This window comes from Panthera uncia (assembly GCF_023721935.1).
Source record: "Panthera uncia isolate 11264 chromosome B2 unlocalized genomic scaffold, Puncia_PCG_1.0 HiC_scaffold_24, whole genome shotgun sequence".
Lineage (NCBI taxonomy): Eukaryota > Metazoa > Chordata > Mammalia > Carnivora > Felidae > Panthera > Panthera uncia.
Genome location: NW_026057580.1, coordinates 18599699 through 18624698, shown reverse-complemented (window position 1 = coordinate 18624698; position 25000 = coordinate 18599699). Strand labels below are relative to the sequence as shown.

Below are 25000 nucleotides of genomic sequence, written 5' to 3'. Positions count from 1 at the left end.
TGTGTACCCACAGAGGAAAGACCATGTGAGGACACAACAAGAAGGTGGCCATCTGCAAGCCAAGAAGAGAGGCTTCTGGAGAAACCAAACCTGCTGACCCCTTGATCTTGGACTCTAGCCTCCAGAACTGTAAGAAAACAAATTTGTTGTTTAAACCTCCCAGTCTGTGACATTTTGTTATGGCAGCCCTAGAAGACTAATCCAAACACTTTGAGAAAAAGTTATACTAAACTAAACCACCCCCCTAACCCCCAAATAGTTTCTGACATCCAGGAGTTGAGCTAGCATTATCCACTAGGCCATGGTGTTGCTATAGGCTGGCCTAACTCACGGTCAGGTCTTGGTGTTCTGTTGAACACAAGCCATCTCACAGAACATCAACATTACATAGGGCCACTCTGTGACCATGGTAGATGAAGATGGAAACAAGACTACTCTGTAATCATATGTGAACATAGACAAGACATGAACATTTGTTCACACCTGAAAACACCCAATATACTCCTTTCTTGGCTAATGTTACTGCTGCTTCTTTACTAATTACAGCTTTGCCTTTAGTCTTCCCTCAATGTAAAATGTTTATCAAGAAACCTAATCACAAAGTTTTCCCCTCTTTCTGAGAACACTCAACCCAGTGTGAACCTCTGCTTCTCGCACCATTCCTGAAATCACCTAACCAAAGTTAAAATCCTAGAATAAATTTTTTCTAATGCACTTTGTAGAAAGTTTCCATGACTTCCCATGGTGTTCATACAAGTTATAAACCCATTTTCTTCAACTACAAGTGTGTGTTTGGTGATTTTTGGCTAAAAGGCATTAGCAATTTGAAATCAAGCTAGTCCAAATTGAGATGTGCTATAAGTATAAAACACACACTTGATTTTCATACACTTATTTGAAAAAGAAAAGTTAAATATCTCATAATTTTTGTATTGACCGCAATGATAATATTTTGATATATTGATAAATATATTATTAAAAGGAAATTTACTTGTTCCTTTTTTCTTTTTAAAATATGGAAAACTTAAAATGACTTATGTAACCTGCATTTTATTTCTGTTGAACAGCAATTGTTTATAATGTCCCATAAAAAGTGAATCATTGGCAATTCTGAGCAAGAGAAGCTTACTATTTATTTTTCTTTACAGGATTTATTAGTCAGATTAGAACATGCTGCACTTTGGTAACAAATAGCTCCCAAATCTCTGTGGCTTAACACAACAGAAGTTTATTATGCTCAAATGTACACTTCATTGTGGATTTGGACACCCCACCAAGGCTGCTATCCTCCATATGGAGGCTCAGGCATCTAGTGAGATCTTTATCTGTGCATTATCACAAGGTGGAGGTTGCAGAGGGTTCTGGAAATTCTGGCACAGGTAAACAAGTTCTTTGTTCCAGAAGCACATTGGCCAGATCTAGTTGTGTGGCTGTGACTAACTACAGGCCAAGGAAAGAGTATAATCTTCCTATACACTCAGAAGAAGGAGAGAACTACAGATAAGGAGCAATAGTTATATCTCCCAGATGAGGAGAAATGTAAATAGAAATGCATGTTCTATGTCTTAGTTTAACAAAAATGTGTGATATATTTGATATATGCCTAATGTATTTTATTTTGACTCATATTTCTATTAAAACATCTTAATGCCTCAAGGTACTTAATGCAATGTGTGCTAACCAATAGCTCACAACTCCTTACATCTTTTTCTCACCCTGATGAACTTTAAAACACAGTTCAAATTTTGTTTGAAAGCAGTATGCAATTGGAATAAATGGAAGAAACTTTCAAGATCAGCGGTATTTTTAAGTTGGTTAATCAGGCTCTATGTCCATCTATATCTATTTCCATCTTTCTATAGATACCTATGCATACTTGTATATACATGCACACTCACATATATATATACATATACATATATATATGTGTGTGTATATATATATACACATATACATATGTGTGTGTATATATATATACATATACATATGTGTGTGTGTATATATATATATATATATATATACACACACACACACATATACATATATATACACATACACACAGGCCTGTATTACTTCATTTAACAAGGTTTCATAATATTCAAAACAAATGTGATCCTGGAGATTTCATTAGTTAGAATCCTCCCATCTGCAGAAGGGATTCCTAAAATGCAGGCGAACTTGCCTTTATCTTCAAAGGTTTCCTCCTAGCATCAGAAAAGTTGTTTGTAGTAAGCCCAGGGGAGGGAGGAGGGTCTGACAAGCATTCTCCTCCCCTTTTGTGGCTGAACTGAGAAGCCTTCTAGTATAACTAATTTTACCAATATAGATCAGTAGGTTAATTTCTGAAGGAGGCAAGCCTATGGCTGTGTGGGGTATAAGAAAGAAAGAGGTGGGGGGAGTCAGCACTTGATTTCCTCTCCCGCCCTCTTTCTCTCCTCTCTCTCCAGGGTCTGCCACTGCCCTTATAGACTTCTAGCCCCCAGCGCACAGCCTAAGAGAAAGGAGCTGTCCGTTCAGTACCAGGACCACGTGCAACCTGCCCGCCAAAACACAAAGAACTGAAATATTAATTAAAAAAAGCCAATCTGCTCAATCCTCCGCCCGCAGGCAGGCTCTAACGGAAAACCGCATATGCTTTCCCTTTCTCCTTAATAAATCTTCATGTGGGCATTAAAATACCTAAAAGGATTAGTCATTAAATGCTTGTACATTTGGCTTAATTCGCAAGAAACTGTATGTCACAGGGTTACATCAGAACTGCAGTTTAATCTAATTTGCAGTATTTGCGTAAATGCTCTATTTCTTCTGCTGATTGTTACAGAGGATAATATTAATATCCCAAGTGTCCAGAGGGAGAAGGTTAACACACCAGTACGGAAATGAGCTGGATGCTGACTGATGTACAAAAATATCAAAGCTTCTTTTAAGGTAAAACACAAAAAAAGAATAAATGGGAGTGTGGCTTTTCCTCCTCAAGCTGCATTTATTATTATTATTTATTATTTGATCCTTGGGTAATAAGGAAAATGCGTTTTTTGAAAAGGATTTTTGCACTTCAGTTGGGTATGCTGTCCTACATATTGCATTCAAAAGCTGTGTATATGGAGACAGTGAAACAACTCTTCAAAGGATTTAATTGCAGAATCATTCTTACTTTCTTCTCAGACATTGCTCTTGTAGCAACAACATCCAGTCCAGTTATATGAATCATCCCTTTCCCCACCCTCCTCCAAACATTTCTCCTTTCACTGAACTACTTACTGGACGATGCATTGTTGTCTGTATTATGCATCAACATCTGGCCCTGATAATTTATCTTTTGGTGTTCCTACTTATTTTTGTACATAAAATAATTCTAATTTTACTGGACAGTAAGTCCCCAGGCAAAAGGGATCAAAACCCTAACATCTATCTAGAAAAATAATTTTATTCATTAAGTACATGTTTATTGATTACTCTGAGCACTCTGCTGGTTTTCACTGAAATAATTTTTCAATATTTCATTGAAATAATTTTTTTATTACATATTTGGGACACATCTCAAATTAATGAAAGGAGCCCTTAATTTGGGTTAGTTCTTGCTTTCTTTTGCCAGAATGCTCATGCCAGAATACAATACAAGCTAATATATTTATTAAAATGCATTTAAAAATCAAAGCTCATATTAATTTTAGTAGAATTAGTTGTTAATAATATAAGGTATTTGGGGCACCTAGATGGCTTAGTCAGTTAAGCATCCAACTTTGACTCAGGTCATGATCTCACAGTTCACGGGTTCAAGCCCCGTGTCAGGCTCTGTGCTGATAGCTTAGAGCTTGGATTGATAGCTCACGCTTCAGATTCTGTGTCTCCCTCTATCTCTCTGCCCCTCCTCAGCTAATGCTTTGTCTCTCTCTTTCTCTAAAAACATTAAAAAATTTAAAAAAGATATTTGAATATGAATATCAAATATGAAGTCAACATTTGATTGCCCCAACTTTATCTATTGGTGAAAAGCAGCCTCAGACTGGTAGAGTCCATTTCAATTTAGGTTTTTCTCTGTCCATGATGTAGTGTATGACATAGACATTTGATTAGCAGGAAATACTCTATTGGTATATTGTACAGGTGGTGAAAAAAAAGGAGATTAATGGACAAGTTGAGGCATTCCTTGGAATAGAAGTTTTTTAGGGGATTCAAAATAACAGTATTTATAATTGAGCCAATATACATTATTATACATGATGAGTGAATGTCTGTCCATGGTGGTAAAAGGGGCACTTGTTTTATCTATTCCTGGTCCAGTCACTTATTTTCATACCCATAGCAAAGCTCTTGGTCTCTAATCCTCATCTCTTATGTTAAGCAGTTATATCAGGCATCTTTAAGACTTCTTCATGCTCTGACTGAATATCTTCAACTTTTGAAGTTTTTATTCCATGTCCTATTGTGACATTTGTTTTTAAGTAAAAGGTGTCTTCTTCTTTTTTTTTTAATGTTTTTATTTATTTTTGAGAGAGAGAGACAGAGAGACAGAGCATGAGCAGGGGAGGAGCAGAGATAGAGGGAGACACAGAATCCAAAGCAGGCTTCAGGCTCTGAGCTGTTAGCAAAGAGCCCAACTTTGGGCTCATGAAGTCTTGACCTGAGCCAAAGTCCTGGCTAAGCCACCCATGTGCCCATTTAAAGGTGTCTTCTTTGGGGCACCTGGATGGCTTAGTCAGAGAAATGTGTGACTCTTGATCTCGTGGTTGTGAGTTTGAGCTCCATGTTGGGTGTAGAGATTACATAAAAATAAAATCTTAAAAAAAAAATTGTCATCTTTGAGTCGCTTTTTAGTTTGTTTCAAATACAAATAAATAATATGGAAAATACGATCAACAATCAGAGTTGAAATCATCAGATTACTTCAGCTTTTACTTATTTTCTCAATTTATGGTTTATCTGTTATTTTTACTCCTATCTCCTTTATCTTGTATTATTACTGAATAATTAATTCTTTGTTAAAACATGAATGATTATCATTGCTTTCTTAATAGTTAATAAGGGTCATGATGATTTATCATCAAAATTTTGTTTTTATTTGAAGAAACTGATTATACAAAATTAAACTGATTCTGATACTAAATTCTTGTATTTTGCCCTCTGTTACATGTAAGTTTAACATGTTAACTTTCAATAATTTAATTAAATTAAAAATTCATTAGCAAATACCTATCTTATTTATACCTAATACTTCATTAGATAGTGAGGGAGGCATTAAAAAGTGTATAAAGCATAACTTTCAGTATTTGGGGAACTTACAATCTAGTTGAGGAAATAATATTCCCATATTTAAAAAGTTAATTAAGAATACAAAATCAATTATATGAATGGCAAAATGTAACAAATATGATATCATAAAGTGGGCATTGTGGTTTAGGTTTGTTTTCTCGGACTTGGTGGAGAGGGAAATTCTAACACAACATAGTCATAGCCTTAACATTGATATATGGCATTAAAAATCAAAGCCTATAGGGGTCCCTGGGTGGCTCTGTAGGTTGAATGTCTGACTTAAGCTCAGGTCATGATTTCACAGTTCATGAGTTCAGGCCTGGCATCAGGCTCTGTGCTCACAGCTTGGAGCCTGGAGCTTGCTTCAGATTCTGTGTTTTCCCCTCTCTCCTCCCTCCCTACTCATGCTCTGTTTCTCTCTGTCTCTCGGAAATAAATAAATGTTAAAAAAAAAATCAAAGTTGTAGAATCGTAATAATTTATTCACATTTTCAAGCTGTAACTCTTGTTTGACAGATAATTTTTTTCTCCCACTTTTATATTAAAACATGAGTATCATTTCTTTTTTAATTAATTAATTTTTAAATTTATATCCAAGTTAGTTAGCATATAGTGCAACAATTTCGGGAGTAGATTCTTCGATGCCCTTTACCCATTTAGCCCATCCCCCCTCCCACAACCCCTCCAGCAACCCTGTTTGTTCTCTATATTTAAGAGTCTCTTATGTTTTGCTCCCCACCCATTTTTATATTATTTTTGCTTCCCTTCCCTTATGTTCATCTGTTTTGTTTCTTGAATTCCTCATATGAGTGAAGTCATATGATATTTGTCTTTCTCTGATGGACTAATTTTGCTTAGCATAATACCCTCCAGTTCCATCCACATAGTTGCAAATGACAAGATTTCATTCTTTTTGATTGCTGAGTAATACTCCATTGTATATATTAAAACATGGGTATCATTTCTGTTTTGTTCTTTACATTAAGCCTTGTTCTTTCCAGGAAAATCTTATGTTTTATTTGCTCTAAGAAGGGAAATGATACTCACATTCAAAGCATAAACCCCAACTTCCAAGGGATTGCTTGGATAATAACTGGATAAGAGAATTACATTAGGGCAGAAGTATGGGTCATAATCGTATCACACCAAAAGTTAGAGCCAAGTTCGGTGAATTTTGTTTGTATAAGGTCATTTTCAGGCCAGCTCTACAATTAGGTTTCCTTAAATAAGGACGATATTCTTGTCACTGAACAATAAATTGAGTTTTTTTAAGACAATACTCTAGCAAATAGAGTACCACAGAGCCAGAAATTAGACTTGATGTGGAATGAATTGAGATAAATAACTCCTAATTAAAATAATGACAATTCAAATATGTGAACCATAAAATTGACTGTATGAGCTTTTAGGCTAAGGATATTGCTTTTTAACAAGTGCATCATTTCTAATGCACTGATAATTCTAGGGAGGGAAGTTTTGTAGAAACATCTACAAGACTCTTTAATATCATCTGTCATCTACAAAAATACATAGCATTTACATCTAATTTGTATTTTTAACAATTATTTTGAGAAAGTTCTTGCTATGACAAACACTTTTTTGCTAATATATTCTGTCTGTTACATTTGATACACATTTACAAACTCTGAAAAGAGAATTTAGGGTAACGGATGCCATAATAATTTAAAAATATGTACTATGTGCTATATAATGGCTTTGTTTAAATAATGTTTAAACTGTAGTTTTAAATTTCAAAATATGGGGTATGTTCAGTGTAGACCCAGAATATGTATATAAAAACTTAGGACCTAAGTCCAAAATATAAATATACATCATATGGAGTTTTTAAAACTTGTCTGCAAAATCTTTTGCACTTTTTCCATCAAGAAGTGTGTGTGTGTGCGTGTGTGTGCATGTGGGCGTGTGTGTATTGCTTTTCCTTGGATCTAAGCTGACTTTAGCTATTGTTTTTAGCTAACAGAATGCTGTGGAGGTGATAATGCATGACTTATAAAACTAGAAAGGCTTCCGCCTGTGGGCTTGGATTCTTGCTGTGGAACTCTTTGTTTTCTTATTCAGCCTAAGAATTCCTGTAGTATTCTTAAAAAATGTTAAAGTGAGGAAGAAGCAATAAGTGATGTTAGAGTTTTGTAATATTCTCCAGACAAAATTTTATAGTTAAAGGTGTCATTTCTTGTTTCTTCCTGTTTTTGCATGTTTGTGTGTCCGTCTTTTTTGATGCTCTCCACTAGATATATTAAAGTCCTTATACCGTTCTCAGTCTAGGTGAAGATGAACAAAATGCCTTAAAGCTAGTTGGTCTAACAGCTTACTGAAGTGGTGACTGCCATAGTGTCTGACTCTAACCTGCTTTCCTTGGGAAATAAATAGACCTACTTTGCCTTACTCAGTCCCCACAGAAATGTAGTTCTTAATAATGTTTGGTTTGGCATATAATATATTCTGGATACTGTGCTAACTACTTTATATATATTGTCTTTTTATTCATCACCAAAATTCTGTGAAGTATTCATTATTGTTGCCCATGAGGAAATTGGCTTAAAAGATTAAGTCACTTTCCCAAGATGACTTGTATTGTAAGGACAGCAGCCAGGATTTAAACATAATTATCTTCCTCCAGAGTCTGAGATTATTTCATTTCCTCAGAATCTTGTCAAGTAACACACACACACACACACACACACACACACACAGCCATTGGTAGAGCCATTAAGAAAAACAGCGTAGAGGTTCCTCAGAGGAATAAAAATAGAACTACCACTAGATCTAGTAATTCCATTTCTGGGTGTATAGCCAAAGGAATTAAAATCACTACCTTCAAGGGGATATATGTAGTTTTATGTTTATTATAGCATTATTCACAATAGCAAGATATGGAAACAACCTAATGGCTGTCAATGGGTGAATAAAGAATGTGGGGCGTGTGTGTGTGTGTATAAAGTATATATCATGCAATTTTACTGTATATATTCCATTATTGTATGAATTATAATTCTATATGAATATTATATGTATATAATGGAATATTATTCAGTCTTTAAAAAGAAGGAAATCTTGTCATTTGTGAAAATGTGGATAAACCTGAGGACATTATGTTAAGAAGATAAGCCAGACATGGGGAGACAGATACTGCATTATCTCACTTGTATGTGGAATCTGGAAAAAAAAAATTGGAAGAAGAAGAGGAAGAAGATAAAGAACATGAAGAAGGAGGAGGAGGAGGAGGAGGAGGAGGAGGAGGAGAAGGAGAAGGAGGAAGAAGAGAAGAAGAACTCATAGTTTCAGAAAGTAGAATGATGGTTACCAAGCCTGGGGGGAGCAGGTCATGGGGAGTTATGATTTAATGGGTACAAAGTTTTAGTTTTGCAAGACGAAAAGTATTTCGGAGATGGATGATGGTGAAGGTTGCACAACAATATGAATGCAATTAATACCATTGAGCTGTAAACTTGAAAATGGTTAAGAAACTAAATCTTGCTATGTGTATTTTAACACAATAAAAAAATGGAAAACAGTTAAAGAAAATTGTGCATTTACTATGTTCTTGCTTAACCATTCCTATTGTAGTCATCACTCAGCTTCAACAGAAGAGAGAAAAACACTATCCCAAGTGTAAAAGAACAACAAGATGGCAAAAATCTTTGTCTTGAATGGCCACACTAAACAGACCTGTCCCACTGGTGTGAGCCACTTTTTATCTGGACTATTACGTGTGAGAGAAATGAACTGCTCTCATCAAAGCCATTGTATTTTTATATTTATTTGGTACCACAGTTTAGCCTATAAAACAATTCAGTCTTCTAAGGTTAGTTTTATTACTCAGAAGTTAAATTATCATTCTGAGATTACACAGATCTATTTGCGTGTGTTCAAATTCCATGCTTGTTCTACTGCAGCGCACTAGTTCCATACACAATGGGAGGAGTCCTAGGAGCTACAGTGAAATAGATTTTTGGGAGCTCACTGAACATTAGACAAATATAGTCTAAATGTGGAAGCTGTTTGGGGGCTTTCTTTGCACACTGAGTCCAGATCTATCCAACTATTCTGAGAAATTTGTGTGTGATAGGCATTTTGCTAATCATTGGAATTAAAAGATGAGTAAGATCCAGCCTCTGTCTTTGGACTGCCATGTCAGTCAGTATTATGACAGGAAAGATGATGCCAAGATGATGCAAATAATGAGACTTTTATGAAACAACTATTTATAAAGATGTGACTTAGGTTAAAGGAATGAAGGATATTGAGTTACCCAAGGAAAAACAATTGTAGGAGGCCACAGTAGATGTAAAAGAAGGAGACCACTGCTAGGACTAAAGGAGAAGATCAAAGAAATACTGTTATTAGAGACTGGCGAGAGCTGAGTCAGACCTAAAGGGGTTCTGAACAGGAGCTGAGACACAACTTCTGCAGAAGACACTGTGCCATTGTTGTCACCCATTGACCAATCCAAAGGGAAAAAGTGGCCAGAGTCCAAATGATACAGATTACAGGGTAAGCATACTGGGGTGCAGAGAAGAGCATAGTACGGTGGAGAATAATCTTTTTATTCCCAGAGGAAGCTAACTGAGAAAAACTAGATTGTTTTATAATCTACTCTAGGAGGTGGGAATGGGTCAGTGACCATATATGTTGATAGACAGAATATAATTTTAGGCATGCATTTTAAGTCTTTAACTTTACCTAAAATCTACCCTGATTACTGAATAGAACAGATAGGTAACCTTCCATGGCCTATTGGGCTCAGTCAATCATGGTGGAAGAAACATGTCAAGGGAGAGCTTTCCACTACCTATTTAGTTTAATGTTAGATGACCAACTACTACTATTTTATTAAGGTAATCACAACTAAGTGATTGTATGCCATGGTTCTTTCAAAGATTGCCAAACACCACAGGTAGCATATTTCACATCTTGATATCTTTCCTGAAAAGCCCCAGTTTTCCATGGTGTAAATAGGTAAGAATCCTTGTAACAATCAACCCAAACTGATTTTGGCTCATTATACAGAAAGGGAAGTGATTAAGAAGACGTTGAGTGGCTCACTGAATTGCCAGAAGACTGGATAAATTGACTTAGAGAACAGACAAGGTAAAGGAGCCAAGAAGTGTGAACCTCAGGCATAAATCATAGCTTAGAACCCATTCTGCTGAGGGCAAGACTACCTCTGCTTGTTGAACACGAGAGGCCATCCTGAACCATTGTTACTACCTCCAGCATGCATCCTCCACCATTCCTGAATTTTGTTCTATTAGAAGCTCTGGGAATCAAACCTGGAAGAGCTGTGTCTGATTGGCTAATCCTAGTTCACGTGTCCCGCTTAGCTATAACAGAGGCCAAAAAAGCAAGTATGTAGATTTTTCATCCCTTTGTCCCCCAAGAGATAGATTCTTCCTACCAAGATCTACAAAATAAAGAATTCTTAAAATATAGAAAGAGGATTAAAATACTGGGAGCAATACATATTAATTTCACGTGGGTATCCATTTGTATCTATATCTTGTACATAATAAAGCCTAGGATATACATATTACATATACATATATAATGATAAAATGACCAGATGATTCAAAAAAACTCTATCTTCGGGGAAAAGACACTGACAATTACTGACTGATGTTCTTCCCACTCTAAATGTAATATTGACCTTCAATTATAAGTTATTTAAAAGACAAAAAGGTAACCCTGGTGTAGAGTAAATGAAATCATTTACCACTTACATGAGTGCGTACATCTAAGCAAAGAGAGAAATATAAATCAAGCATCCCAAGTCTTAGAAGGTCACCACATGGTTAATAAAGCTTTCCATAAATTTCATCTTAAATCTGCAAGTTGAGTAAACAACTGTATTTACTTTTAGACCAAACACATTATATAGTCCCTACTGTTTACATTTCAGCAGCTATGCCTCTTACAAGGACCTAATTATCAATACAACAGCAAAATTTAATTTGTTTTCCAACTCAAAATAATTTATAAAGATGTAGCTTTTCCTATGTTATCTTACAGGTTTAGGACTAAACCAGGACTTGGACTTCATTTCAATGTTCATTTTCCTTTTGATCTGCTTGAGGAGTAATTACTAATACTGTTTTTCTCTATCTGAAGAAGGAAAACTTGAGTTACATCCCTCACTCCTTGCAGTTTTGGCTATGATCATAACCATAAGAAAATCTGGTGTATTTTGAATAGGGGAGACAATGCTAGGATTTTTAAATTTCATTTTGAGCTGACACTGAAATATATGGAGAGCAGCTTAGATGTGGACATAACATGTCAGAAAATTTTCATGTTTAATTTTCATGTAGAGTAACAAGGATTTTTGCTTTTGAATTCAGGAGTGATTTGCTGATTGGAGACACAATATGCTTCAAACATATGTTATTCAAGATTGGAACAATTTTCAGAGTCCAGTCTTAAATTATTTCTGAGAATGTCCTGTGGAAGGAAAATGAATTAGAAAGGATCTGATAAGGGAAATTCATTTGCATACCACGTACAACAGAGAACCTGTTGAATGACATTTAAAAGAGGATTAAAGCTGATTTCTTACAAGCTCTAGGATAATCAGATTTCTAAGCTAAAGCAGAATTAGGACTTCTAATTCATTTACAAAGTAACTGATGTCATTGACCAGAGGCTTCACAATGCATTTGCTTCTGGACATATGATCCCTCCATCCTTTTATCTCTTTCAGGACTTTGCTTTTTTCCAAAATTTTTTAATGAGGGGGGGTTTTGTGTTGCTGTTTTGTGTTGCTGCTGTTATTAATATGCAAACTCTAAAATGGTATTTTATAGTCAAGACAAATTAGGCCATGCCATAGTTCCTCAGGCTCAATTACATTTACTTGAACAGCAGAGACACTTCCTTTAATAAATATTAATTTAAAGACATCAGCGCATTGTTGAACAGAGAATATTCTTTAAGTGAATAACAATATGACCATTTTCATGTTGTCAGTGCAGTGTGCACCTTTGAGATCAGCCCACTCTCCTTTTGGAAGCTCTAGATACTGAGACCTATATACTGGATCTCCTTGGGAATAGCCTGATGTTCTCATATTTTCCTTCTCTGTATGTCAAATTTAACTCTGTTCATTGTACAGTGAAAAACAGATTTTGAGTATGATTTCTATCTAGGAGAGACAATGAGAATCTTTCCCCATACTATTCTTTTTCTTTAAGTTGAGATATAGCATTGCATTAGTTTAAGTGTACAATGTGTTGGTTTGATACATTTATATATTGCAGTGTGATTGCCATGCTAGCATTAGCTAATACCTCTATAAAGTCACATGATTATCATTGCTTTTTTGTGATAAGAAAAGTTAAGATCAAGTATCTTGGCAACTTTGAAGTTTATAATATAGTATTGTTGACTATAATAACTGCTATGCATTAGATCTCCAGAACTTATTTATCTACTAGTTGAAAGTTTGCACCTTTAAGGGTTGTACTTCACAACCTGAGTTGTGCCACACCCCACCCTATGGTAACCACCATTCTATTCCATTTTTACAGATTTAGCTTGTTTAGATTCCACGTATAGGTCATTTATAGCATGTGTCTTTGCCGGACTCATCTTACTTAGTCTAATGCCGTCAAGATCCATTCATGCTGCTACGAATAGCTGGATTTCCTCCCCACACTCCTCTTTCTTTTAAAATCCTTCTCACCTTCGATGTCAGCTGGTGTGATAGGATTATTTTTCAACAGATATTTACTTTCTTCTCCTCTTACTGAGAGAATATGCTTGACTATCCCATTTAATGTCATCTTTGGTCATGCGAGTTGCTTTGGCCCATGGAATGTTATAAAAGTCTAAAACATGCTACCATAATTTTGCTTCGCTCCTGGACTTCTGCCATTTCCATGAGAATATGTCCTGGTGGCTACTGTCCCTCAGCTTGACCCCAGAATCAGGCTCATGGAACAGGTTTGACCTAGCCCTTGCCCTAGAGCCAAGTTTGGCTGAGTCTGGCTGAGATCAGCAAATCTTCACCTCCTGTGAATAAGAAAAACAAGTACTTGTTGATATAATCCATCAAGAATATGAGGTTATTATGCAGCATTATTGTGGCAGTAGCTGATTAGACAGTGGGTAAAGTCATTGATCAAGACAAGGAAAAAGAATTCCCAGTGTATAATTGAATCATTAAGAATACACTTGGTCTATCACTTTATTATTCTGAGAGTAAATTGCTTATTTTGCATTATTATGAATGATACTTAAAATGACTTGAGTATTTGCTATACATCCTGAATTGTGCTAAATGCTGTACATGGAATATCTCATTTAACTTTCACTAGAACTTTGAGAGATGGGCCAGGTTATTACTATTTTAGAGCTATGGAAACAACTGCAGTAATTTTACTGTAATCCCTCAGCTGGCAAGTGATGGATCTAGGATTCAAGCATAGAATAGGCAAGTGGACTCAAAGGACATACTCTTGACATTGACATGATAAAGAAACACTTCTTGGAGTGAGACAAACAGCCCATTGTGCCCAGTCCTGACACATTGACAGGAAGGCAAAATAGTATTTTGTGTGAGAGTATCACAGCCTTTATTTACTTTTACTTAAAAAAAAACAAACCTCAGAAATATATAACTAGATTTCCTTTATCTAGTTCTATGTTTATTATTTTGATCTCTTTTCAATGTATATGTCTATACCTCTAGTTTATGCAACTACTTGATGTAATCTGTATCATAAATTTACTACTCATGAAGGCGAGTAAAAATATCGCCTTCAAATTTCATGGTTTAGTTCCTGGCTGTGAAATTTTCATCTTTGGTGAAAATCTAATCGATCTTATTCATAGCTTTTCTACAAGTTAAAAACGTTTGTACCTTCTCAAACTTTATTTTTCTAAGATTCTCCCATCTGTGTAGTTAGTTAGTTAGTTCTTTCTTTCTTTCACGGAGTAGTCCTTATTTTCCACCAGAGTTAAGTAGTACTTTCACTTGTGTTTCCGGTTACCCTCTGGAAGATTTCCAGGATTTTTCTGAACCTTGATGACTTGGCCTTATCATCTTCAGGGATGTGCTTTCTTTAGAGGGACTTCAGCTAAGCTTATGAACTATTCAGCAGCACTTAGGCCACTTTTCACCAATACTTTATTTTTCCTAAAATAAGTTTTCTGTCAAATTACAGTGAGTCAATTTTGTGGTTATCTCTCTGGTAAGAATGCTCAGATTACAGCAAGATTTTGTTGGCTTGATAATGCAAATACGGAGGGGGCATCCATTCATATTATAGCTACTTTTGAAACATCCCTGACAAATGCCATGTAACAGGAGGATTGTAAGCATGACTTTGCCAAAGTGTATGTTTGGTGGTTGTGGTGGTGGTGAGTTGTAGAATAAAAATGAACAGTGTGCTTGTCTATGATCTTCTTTTAGCTATGACAAACACAAGAGGGCACACATAAATATCAAGGCAGTAGTCATGTTTACTCATGCCAATCAAAAACAATTATAGAAGATTGGGGTGCCTGGGGGACTCGGTCAGGTGAGTGTCCGACTCCGACTCAGGTTATGATCTTGAAAATTCGTGAGTTCGATCAAGCCTTGCATCAGGCTTGCTTCTGTCAGCACAGAGCCTGCTTCAGATCCTCTATCCCCGCCCCCCCCCACCCCCGCTTTTCCTCTGCTTGTGTTCTCACTCTCTTGTAAAACAAAACAAAACAAAACAACAACAACAACAAAAATACCAACATGAAAAACAATTATATACAATCTAAAGCAGAGCAAAATCTAACATATAGGTTGGGATGGGGGATGGGATTTGGTTGAGGACAGGATCAGTTAATTATGGTCTATCTGACTTCTCATTGCTTCAGTGGGAATGTGTTGGATAGTTGGCATAGTGATACAGTAGGCCTTCCAAAATGTATGAGTAGTAAGTAACAATATATACACACAGACACATGCATAGCACATATACCTACCTGGCCCATGATCCCTGTCAACTGGACTATGAATTATTACTTGGAGCCAAGTTTTCACAAGCCTGTGATTTGGGTGGGGCCCAAATATTTAAGACCAATCATATGATAGCATCATCACTCTAGATAGATTTTATTTTCACTCCATTTTTGGCTTCTCACAAGGGCAAACAGACAAACTAATAAGTCTGAAAAAATCCATTTTCATCCATCTGAATGGTAAGTGTAACTTTTACATTTAATATTTTATATTCTTTTTTTTAAATTTTTTTTAATGTTTATTTATTTTTGAGACAGAGAGAGACAGAGCATGAATGGGGGAGGGTCAGAGAGAGAGAGGGAGACACAGAATCCGAAACAGGCTCCAGGCTCTGAGCGGTCAGCACAAAGCCCAACGCGGGACTCGAACTCACGGACCGCGAGATCATGACCTGAGCTGAAGTTGCAGGCTTAACCAACTGAGCCACACAGGCGCCCCTAATATTTTATATTCTTAAGAAAGGCTCACAGACCTCTATGAAAATACAGGGGATGTGACATCTATTATATGGCATGGAATGGAGGCTAGTACAATAGTCCAAGGTTTTTACCTCATCCACCAGTGGAAATGCACAAGGATATTACCAAAAGAAAGAAAGGAGAAATTATTTCTTCTATTCAGAAAAGGAAGTACCACAGAAGTTGGAGAAAAGATTTTCAGCGTGATTTTTAGTCCTGTTCTCATTTTAATTGGGATTGGTTTTGGGTGTAGTGAGAGGTTACATATGTATAATGATGGTTTTTGTGCAAGGCTATGTAAAAACATTCTTGTACTGATTTCCTTTTCTTGGAGCAGCAGGGGCCTTGGATCATCTTTTCCCTGTCACTCAGGTTTATGACTAACTAGAGAAGAAAACTCTGCAGGAACTAAAGGGACATTCTTCTCCCTTCCTCATCTCTCCAGGGAGACCTTCAAACAGCAGAAAGTCAAAACCACTGGATATCTACTACTTATTTTTATAACTGTGGCTAATTTCTGCCTGTGACCATCGACCTTATATCCTTCTTTTCATCTTCCTGAACGCACCCCTGGACAATACTCTGAAAAGAAGGAGGAAGGGTGCTTTGATGGGTAAATGAAAAACCATCTACTAAACAATAGATTCAGCAGCATCTTTGAAAGAGGAATACAATGTCCGGAGGAAGGGTAAATCACTAAAACAAATAGAAGTAGCAAGTGACTTTCTGCTTCCTTAAAAATTTCAGTTGGCAACCCCCATTTTGAGCAGCTCGACTGTGGTTCAAGAGCTCATTTGAAACCAGGACAGTTTGGCCCTCTGGATTAAGAACTAATTTCATAGTTCTCTTTTTTTTTTTTTTTTTAAACCATCTTTCTTTGTTTTCCTAAATCTCTCCAGACTTTGCTGAACTTCAGTTCTCCACTGTCATTCTAGCAGCTCATATTCAGAAGCTTCCCTCCAGGCTAAGAAATCATCAGAAGGTGGCCAAACATCTTTTTCCTTCAAAAAAAAAAAAAAAAAATAATGATTGCATTCCTTTTTATTTAACGTTTACTTACATTATATGATGAGAAGCTACTAACCAAGTTACTACCTTCTGGATCCTTAATACCCAGAATACAGTTTAAAATTTGAATTCAGCTATTATTGCGTTCATGATTTTTGGTTCTTAGACATTTTATTATTTAAAATGTTTAACATCTACAATAGTAATTAAATAAGATAATTCATGAAGGCACTATCAATATAGCAAATATCCTTCCCTAAAAAACAGTAAAGTGAACAAAAAGAAAGTCATAAGTTTTATTCTACATAGTGAACAACTCTTTTTCTTGCAGAAAGTTATATGTGGGAAAAATATTTTCAATTGCTTAAGAAAATACTGTGATTATGATATGACAAACAGTTTAGAGAGTAAATTATAAAAACACTTTACAAAATAAATATAGTACACTATATTTATATAGTACACTAGAAAATATATACTAGAAATATATTATATATACTAGATATACTATATATACTAGTATATATATATACTAGAAAATATATACTAGAAAATAAATATAGTACACTATATATAGTACACTAGAAAAAGAGAATTTTCATTTACTAATTCCCTACTGTGTGTATATAAGTAGGCACTATATGTTTCAGTGTGTTATTGAATTTTATTTTCTTTGTTGGTGAAGATAAAATTCAAATTAGATTTATACTGCTTCCTCTTTTTCCTACATCTTCCTACAACAGAGAAATGAATACATTCCAGCTTGTCTGTAGCAAAGATGAACAATCATTAATTCTGTGAAATTTTCATCTGTTAATATTCTCATTCCGAGATTTTTTCAAACTATTTTAAGTATGTTAGTAGCACCCAATTGCTTCCAAAAATGAACATTACGAACAACTCTTATTTATTAATTGTTGAAAGACTTCAGAGGCCTCTCTTAGGCAATGCTTCATGAATGTTTGAGGCATTTGAAAGTAAGTTTTGTTTCTCAAAAATTATCTCTGATACTGACTGTTATGCTTACTTCCTTTCTTTCAGTTCATTTACTAACTCTATCAGATCCTACTATGTTTCAGAATAGAGCAGGAAAGGGGGTTAGAGATTGCTAGATGTTGGTGCGGAGGGGTTGAAAGTCTAGGTAAGTAGGACATCTGACTAAAGACCTACAGAAAGGGAGAGAGCAAGCCATGTGGGAGAGGAATGTGGTAGGTAGTGTAAAATGCAGGTGCGCAGGTGCATTGAATAGAAATGTACCAGGAGTGTTCAAAGGACATGGAGGGAACTATTGTAGCTGAGTGGGAGATAGCAAGGGAGAATGTATAAAGAGGAGTTCTAGGGGACATGATAATTTTGATAAGGTATGTTATTTATTTATTTATTTATTTATTTAATCTTGTGCTTTTACTTTGTGCAAGATGAGACAAGATTGCAGAATTCTGACCTGATTTGACATAGTGGGATCGGTCTGGCTGTTATGCTAAGAATTTTCTTGAGGGAAGCACAGGCAAAAGAGTTAACTATTGCAATACTTCAGATGGGAGATGATGGTGGCTTAAGCCAGATTGTTAAAGGTGAAGGTGGTGAAAAATGGTTGCATTTGTATATATTTTATTTTTTAAATTAAAAAAAATTAATTTTTATTTATTTATTTATTTTGAGAGACAGAGTGTGAGTGGGGGAGGGGCAGAGAGAAAGCGAGAGAGCGAGAGAGCGAGAGAGCGAGAGAGCGAGAGAGAGAGAGAGAGAGAGAGAGAGAATCCGAAGCAGGCTCCACGTGGTCAGTGTGCAGAGCCCCATGCAGGGCTTGAATTGATTAAACCGTGAAATCGTGACCTGAACCAAAGTTGGACGCTTAACGGACTGAGCCACCCAGGTGCCCTGGACATAATTTAAAGCTGTATCTGATAGGATTGGATTACAGATGAGAGAGAAAGAATTCAAGGGTGACTCCCAAGTTTTTTTTTTGACCAATTGGAATTGTTGACTTATAATTATTCATGATGGAAAAGCCTAAGAGAAGAATAGACTGAAGCAGAAATTTGTGACTTTGATTTGAAGATGTGCTGACTTTTGGAGGCCTATCAGACTTCAAAGTGGAGATGTTAAGAAGGCAATTGGATAAATGAGTTTCGATATTGGGAGTTTGGTTTGCCCTAGAGTTATACCTTTGTTATAAATTTTGGAATTATAAGCATTTGGATGATTTAGAAACCCATGGATCTGGCTCAAATAACACAGAGAAATAGAAAAAGACAAGTCCAAAGCCTCAGCCCTGGTGTCCACCACTGTTTATTTAGAGTCTGGGAAGAAGAGGAGCGATCCACAAAGAAAGTTGAAAATGAATATAGTGAGGTAGGTATGGATAGGGAAGCAACTTTAGTGTTGCCATTTGCAGCAACATGGATGAACCAACAACATGGATTTCACTTAATATAATAAATGAAATAAGAGAAAGACACACCATATGATTTAGTGATATGTGCAATCTAAAAAGCAAGACAGGGGCGCCTGGGTAGCTCAGTCGGTTGAGCGTCCGGCTTCGGCTCAGGTCATGATCTCACAGTCTGTGAGTTCGAGCCCCGCGTCGCGCTCTGGGCTGACAGCTCCGAGCCTGGAGCCTGCTTCTGATTCTGTGTCTCCCTCTCTCTCTGCCCCTCCCCTGCTCATGCTCTGCCTCTCTCTGTCTCAAAAATAAATAAAAACATTAAAAAAAAATTAAAAAAAAATAAAAAGCAAGACAGAGGTGGCTGGGTGACTCAGTAGGTTAAGTGTCTGACTCCGGCTCAGGTCATGATCTCACAGTTCGTGGGTTTTAGCCCCTCATCAGGCTCTGTGCTGACAGGTCAGAGCCTGGAGCCTGCCTCGGATTCTGTGTCTCCTTCTCTTTCTGCCCCTTCCCTGCTCGCACTCCATCTCTCTCTCCCCCTCTCAAAAATAAACAAACATTAAAAAAATAAAAAATAAAAAGCAAGACAAATGAAAGAACAAACAAACAAACAAAAAAAAAACAGACACAGACTGATAAATGTAGAGAACAAACTAGTGGTTGCCAGAAAGGAGGGGGTAGGAAGGATGGGTGAAATAGGTGAAGTGGGTTAAGAAGTACAAACTTCCAGTTATAAAATAAGTAAGTCACAGGACTGAAAAGTACAGTAGAGGGAATAATCAAAAATATTGTAAAAATGTTGTATGGTGACAGATGATCACCACACTTACCATGGTGAACATATGGTAATGTACAGAACTGTGGAATCACTATGCTGTGCACCTGAAACATAATAGAACATTTTATGTCAGTTATACTTCAATAATAAATTAAAATATGAAACAGGGCAATGGTTACAAGAAGAAGTGGGTTCAAGACAGCAGTTTTTTTTGGTTGTTGTTGTTATTGTTTTTGCATTTGTTTTAAGATGAGAGAAACAATAACATGTTTGTACACTGATGGAAAAGATCCAGTGGAGAAAGAGAACATGGGATTCAATTGAGTGAGGAGAATTCCAGAAGGAATCATTGGTTTTGTATTGATCTGAGTGTATGGATCTGTTGTACAGGTGGATTGGTTGACTTGCCCAGGAGCACAAAAAGTTCATCTTTAGTAGTAACAGGAAGACATCATATGCTATAGAGGCTGATTGGGATGCATATGGGAGCTGGCGAATGTTCTCTTTTGAAGCAAGTATGAGGTAGGAATTACCTAAAAAAGCACACTGACTGATCTCACTTCCTCAGGGGTCCTCAGGAGGATTAGAGGATAGAGGATATTAGAGCCTGAAATAGACTTCTATATGTATAGCCTGGATGAACAAAGGAGATACAGTATGATTTCCAGACAGCACTGAGGACCCCATTGAGGCTCCTGGTCATGCCTTGGAAGTGAGATCAGTCAGCATGCTTTTTCTTCTACATACTTTTCTCCAGCCTGGATGAGCTGTTCAGATTAATTATTAAAAACATTTAATTTTTTCATGCTAAATACCATGTACTGGAGATATAAAAATGACTAAGAAATAGTGCTGCCCCAGAGGAGCTCACAGTCTACTGAATAGAAAGGATCTGTAAGCTGATAATAAAAAAGTACTGTTGACAATTTCTATAGTAGTTGTACAAATATGTTCACACCTTACGTTACACTGAATGGAACTCGGTCTTTTACATACCAATTGGTCACAGCAAAGCTTAAAAAAAGATCTTTAGGGAATATTTATTCACTTTGATATTTGGCATGTCTGTGTGAAATGTATCCGTCGTATTTGTAAATGATCGCAAAGTATATGCTTTAGGGAAATTGTTAGCATTATGGAAAATCAGAGCTGGAATGAAACATAACTCAGTCCCTGAATTTGACAAATGAAGAAACTAGATCTCAGACAGGAATGGCAAATTGTGTAGAAAGATGTGCCTGGTTACTCAGCCCAGGGCTCTTTCTGCCTTGCCACTTCACTATCTCCAGACCAGGACTTTGCTCAACACAAGGCTCTGTGGCAATTCTTACTTATTATTCTAACTGGATGTGGCACTAGGCTTTTCTATTTTGTAAGACTTTCCACCCTTCTGTAGTTTGATAATAAAAATTTCTCATATTTCAGAGGCTAAACTCAAAAAAAGCTAAAGGAACCCAGAAGTGAAAAAGAGATAAAAGAAAAAAGAAAGTAAAAAACTCTTCAGGGAAGTTACTACAAGGGATTTACATTTTCTCTAAATTTCTGCCTTTTCTCAATATAACATGGAATTGGTGAAGATCTATTATTTATCATCAGGCATATGGAAAAATATAGAACGTCCAAACCTTTGAGAAAATTAACATCGTTGGGCCAAGAGAATTTGCTTTTCCCTCCATTCTGTCTTTCTTCCTGTTGTGGTCTCCTCCATTCATAATCCAGACTTATAGAAACTCTTAAGTCAAAGGAGGCATTCTGTGTAATGAAACTATTGAGCATCTTTCTCCTTAAATTTCTGAAAATATCAACTAGGTTTGCGTAACAAACACATATAGAAAAGAGGAAAGACTTTTTTTCCCCTAAAGGACATAATAAAAACTCATAGTCCAACCAGCCAAGTTATTCAATTAGCTAATTATTAAATCAACATTTGAGTATCTATAATATTCCCTGATATTTTGAGGGAGAGAGAGCAAGTGGGGGATGGGCAGAGAGAGAGAGGGACACAGAACCCCAAACAGGCTCCATGCTGTCAGTCCAGAGCCCTATGTGGGGATGGAACCCATGAACCGTGAATTCATGACTTGGAATGAAACAACTGAGCCAAGATCAAGAGTCAGGTGCTCAACCAACTGAGCCACCCAAGAATCCTGACAAAGAGTATTTCTTAAAAAAAAATTTGTGTCTGTATACTTAAATAAGAATATTTGTTTTCTATTTTTTGTTGTCAGATACTACTTGCTAGTAAAAAGAACATAAGATGGAAATGTGTGTGTGTGTGTGTGTGTGTGTGTATGTACACATGGTAAAGGAACAGTGACAATGTAGTCGATAACTTAGTTTGGTGTTTGGGGGGTGAAGGCTACTGGAAGTTAGAGGGCATTAGGGCAGAAAAGAGTGCACAAAATCCCTTTTTAATGATCATAAACAAATAACTGGATGAGATATTTATTATTATTATTATTTATTTTTGGCTTGGGTTTCCAAATTTATAGTCAAAACTAGAAAATTGGAAAACCACATCCATCTTGCACCATTATTCTTGCTTTTTCCTACTGGTGAACAATCTTCCCTAGTTCTCCATTCCTTTAATTGGTCCTTGGAGAGTCCTCTCAAACCTCTACAATGACATTCAGTGAACATTTCTGAGTGGTGCCAAGCCAGAATCTCTGTGATAGCTCACAAATTACAGATTGAACTAAAGCTGTATTACTTCCTTTTCCGATGTTTAATGCATGAGTTTTCTTATTTGGTATGGCTAAGCTGATGACATACATTCTTTTTTTTTCTTCTTAAAGCTTCATGAATTTCTGTGAATATGGTTTAAAATGTATTCTTTAAAAATGATTACACGGCAAACCTTTCCTCCTATTGTTTCCTCTGCACATGGTTTGAAGCCAAATGATTACGCATGAACGGTATATTTCTGAAAAAGTAGAAATAGTCTGTGGAGATGGATTTAAGATACTTAAAAGTCAGACTCTACTTTGACAGTTCTACATAAAGAAAAGTGAGTTTTAGAATACCTGCAGATCTTGTCAACATCTCATAAATGAGATGAAAGGCATATTTTGGTGGTTATAGTACATCAGCTTCAAAATATTTTCAGTATTGACCAGATAAGCTTTAGGTGTAGGAGAAAATTATAATAAGTTCTTTGATATAGAGGGGAAATTTTTCAGAATTTACTCATGGGCAATTTTTGTCTTCTGTTTCCCTACATTTCAAAATGGAGTGTATCGTGCATAAAATGCAATAAATGTTACTTTGAAAACATTTATTGAGTCATTAAGTACTTCACTTCCATCTCCCCTATATTCCTTCTTTCCTTCCTTCCTTCCTTCCTTCCTTCCTTCCTTCCTTCTTACATAACATTTTCAGACATAATGTGATGTGCAGTAATTTTTATGTTTACTGCTTTTCTCTAGTGATTAGAATGAAAGCTCCAGGAGGTCAGGGATTTGGTCTAATTGTGTTCACCTCTGTATCCCCAGCATCCAAAACCTAGGCTCAGGAAAAGGTGAGGTCAGCACTATCTAAACAACACACAAAGATTTTCCATTGGAAAAGAGGATTTTTTTTTTTCCAGGAAGTAAGAGCTGCTAACAGTCTAGTATATTTGACTTACTGCTTTCTTAAACCCTCAAGCTAAGACATACATATTGCACACATACAGTTGCACCTGTGTGCTTTTTGCCATTTATGATTTTAAGAGCCATCTCAGATTGCAACTAAAAATATACTCACTCCTCCCCAGTGGGAGACACGTGTCATTTCTTGCTACTGCATCTAGTCCCAATTCCAGATGATGTGTTTTCCTGGAGGTTGGGCCCAGATTTGGCTCCACATGATTTGACAATGAATCAATTACAAATTTCACTGTCTCTAACACTCTCCTGGGCAGGAAAAACGAGGAATCTCTGCCTTGGCAGGGGAGATGGTTTCTTGGTGAACCCAGCAGAAGCCTCTGCCTTGTTCATTGTTTTCCATAACCACCACTGAAGTAGACAGAGAGCGATTTTTATTCTAGAAGCTGCACCACTTGAACCTCTTATCCTCTGTAAGTGTGGTTTGTTGCAGACAGCAGGTAAAGAATTCTTTGCCTTGCTACTTTATTGAATTTCTTTTCCACGCTGTCAGCTATTCACCAATCTTGGTGTTCTTAAACAGTCATGGTCCTTGAATGTAGACATCCATCAAAATCTTCACTTTTGCCTCCCTTTGTGGTTTCCATTCTTTAGCAACTGGTTTCAGAACTCTGTCCATTTCCCCAACCCTCCTAACATTGGCTTTAGTCTGTGCCTGGTCCTTAGATCAATAGGAAAGAACAAGGTTATAGCTCCTGTCCTTAAGCTTCTTCTCTGTAGACAGTGTTTATAATGTAGATAATTAGTACTGCAGTCAGGCTGGAGAACATTGCAGAAGAATTTTGGAGGGACCTGTCAGATCATGCTCCCCCATTGCACTGAGCCATAGCACAGCTTAGTTTTCCCCACATACTCCGCTTCTACATAGAACTTCATTTGTGCTTACACTTTATTTGGCTTGAAATTGTCTACCGGCTTTTGCAAATTCTGAAAAATGCATGATTAATAAGACCCACAGGAGTCTTGAATTTCTTGGTCTAGGTGAAAAAGATTTCTTGTAACAAAGATTCTTGTTGTTTACCTTCTCTCTTTTCTAATTTTTTTAATGCTTATTTTTTATTTATGAGTAAGAGAGAGAGGGACAGAGCGCAAGCAGGAAAGGGGCAGAGAGAGAGGGAGACACAGAATCTGAAACAGGCTCCAGGTTCTGAGCTGTCAGCACAGAGCCTGACGCAGAGCTTGAACTCACAAACTGGGAGATCATGACCTGAGCTGAAGTCAGATGCTTAACTTACTGAGCCACCCAAGTCCCCCTAAACTTCTCTCTTTTCAAAGGATACTGTATCAGTCTGAAGAGTCTCTTTTTGACACCACCTTATTTCAATAAGCCAGCACAATTTAACTTCACGATATTTTTCTACCAAATTGCTCAAATCTCCAGTCTAGGTATGAGCATGAGTTACAAGATACAAAATTTTATAAAATATCTGGAGATAAGATTATCCCTAAGTTAAT

At 36.5% G+C, this 25000-nt stretch overlaps 1 long non-coding RNA gene across 1 annotated transcript in view; it reads left to right on the top strand.

Moving 5' to 3' along the window:
* The window catches only part of LOC125938559 (uncharacterized), a 65098-nt gene continuing 40098 nt past the window's right edge, over positions 1–25000 (top strand). The window contains exons 1-2 of the long non-coding RNA XR_007462733.1: positions 1–129; positions 2822–2928. This is a non-coding gene — a long non-coding RNA (uncharacterized LOC125938559). The remainder of the gene's footprint in view (positions 130–2821; positions 2929–25000) is intronic.